At 33.8% G+C, this 1917-nt stretch overlaps 1 long non-coding RNA gene across 1 annotated transcript; it reads left to right on the top strand.

Moving 5' to 3' along the window:
- The first annotated feature begins 421 nt into the window (after positions 1-421).
- Positions 422-1305, top strand: LOC126749709 (uncharacterized). Its single transcript, XR_007665264.1, has 3 exons — positions 422-777; positions 833-967; positions 1039-1305. It is a non-coding gene; the product is annotated as an uncharacterized LOC126749709 (long non-coding RNA).
- Positions 1306-1917: the final 612 nt, after the last annotated feature.

The raw sequence follows: 1917 nt of genomic DNA, 5'->3' as shown, positions 1-1917 counted from the left end.
AAATGCCTGGACAAAATTATTGATTTTTTACAAGCAGTTGAGCCCTAAGTTTCTTCTGCTTCTTCTTTTTCTTCTTCTTCTTCTCCCTCTTCTTCTTTAAAAACCTCTAATACCTGGATTCCGTTTACATACACTTACTTTGAATAAATCTCTACCATAAGAATTACAAATAAAACATCTAATTTTGACAGTGACAATTTATTAATTGATTGATTTTATTGACCGGCAAGCTTTTCTGTGATTATCACAGACTTTGTTTCTGGTGATCAAATCTCAATATGGATTTTAATGAGTTTTTAGTCCACATTATCAATATTGTCCATTTTCTAAGTCAATTCAGTAAAAATTCCAGGATTTATTTCTTAATAAATAAATAGGACCCGAAGAAATAACTCGACAACGAGCTACTCAACTGTAGGTTCCTTGAAAGGTTCTACTCTTAATTTAATCATTTACAAAATGATCGACCTATTCTTCCTTATCTAGGAACGAAAGCGAGCTGATCCTGGAGTCCCTGCAATCCTTCTCGAAACTCCTGAACAGTTTGCCAGGGTTCAAATTCAGTTCCTTTCAAGTTACCGGAGCAGTGAGGATCAAGTTGCTATTCGGTCAAGAGGATCCAGGTCTAAGGAGATCCTCGATCCAGTTATTAGGAGATCTGGCAACATCCCTTGGCCAGGAGACCAATTTTGAGGCATTCAAGGATCGAGTGAGATCCAAGGGAACCTCATCACTTTACTCTTGCATCTATGCAATCCAGACGTGTATGTTGTCAAGGTATGACTTTTTCGGATCATTTTACTCACTTAACTCATGCATGGACCCCATTTAGGCCTCTAAAAGTACAATCCAGAAGGTTGGCCCTTATCTGGATTTTCCGGAGGTATACCGCATGATCCAGGAGTGTTTGGGCGACGACACCGACTTGATGTTCACGGATTTTATTAAGGAGTTAATTAAACGCATAGTAAGTAAATGGCAGCACCTTAAATGTAATATTCATGCAGTTTGTTTGTGATCTATTTTGAATTTAATTAGGGATTTATGGAATCAATGATATCAAGGTTACTTGGGGATCAAATCGAGGACGAGTTGGTTTAATGGTGGTGTCTAAGCGCCAATCCCGCCCTTGTCACCGGTTTTTTCTACGCCAAACTACTAAAGTTTCACTGGAAACTGTCTGCGATAAACTGATTAGACTGATGCAAGACGAGTCAGAAGAAGTTAGGATTAAGGCAAGTCAAGCTATATCGTGTTTGTTTTTATAATTATTTATTTTTAATTTTTACAACGGGGCACCTTGTACGTAATAATAAAAAACTAAAAAAATTGTAGTTTTTGAAAAAAAAAACGAAATTTCGGTTTTTTACCATTAACATGTACTTTTTTAGATCGAAAATTTTGCATAACTTTTTTGTTATTAAAGATAGAGCTTTCGTTTAAAAACAGTCAACTACTCCTAGCGAAGGGGCACCTTGTACATAATTATCAAAATTTAAAAAATTATAGTTTTTGAGAAAAATCGAAATTTCGGTTTTTTACAATTAACATGTACTTTTTTAGATCGAAAATTTTGCATAACTTTTTTGTTATTAAAGATAGAGCTTTCATTTAAAAACTGTCAAGTACTCCTTGCAAAGGGGCACCTTGTACGTAATAATCAAAAACTAAAAAAATTGTAGTTTTTGAAAAAAATCGAAATTTCGGTTTTTTACAATTAACATGTACTTTTTTAGATCGAAAATTTTGCATAACTTTTTTGTTAATAAAGATAGAGCTTTCGTTTAAAAACAGTCAACTACTCCTAGCGAAGGGGCACCTTGCACATAATTATCAAAATTTAAAAAATTATAGTTTTTGAAAAAAATCGAAATTTCGGTTTTTTACAATTAACATGTACTTTTTTAGATCGAAAAT

Source organism: Anthonomus grandis, unplaced genomic scaffold (assembly GCF_022605725.1).
Source record: "Anthonomus grandis grandis unplaced genomic scaffold, icAntGran1.3 ctg00000514.1, whole genome shotgun sequence".
NCBI classification, from domain to species: Eukaryota; Metazoa; Arthropoda; class Insecta; order Coleoptera; family Curculionidae; genus Anthonomus; species Anthonomus grandis.
The sequence above is the reverse complement of the archived record's forward strand: the minus strand, read 5'-3'. Positions and strand labels throughout refer to the sequence as shown.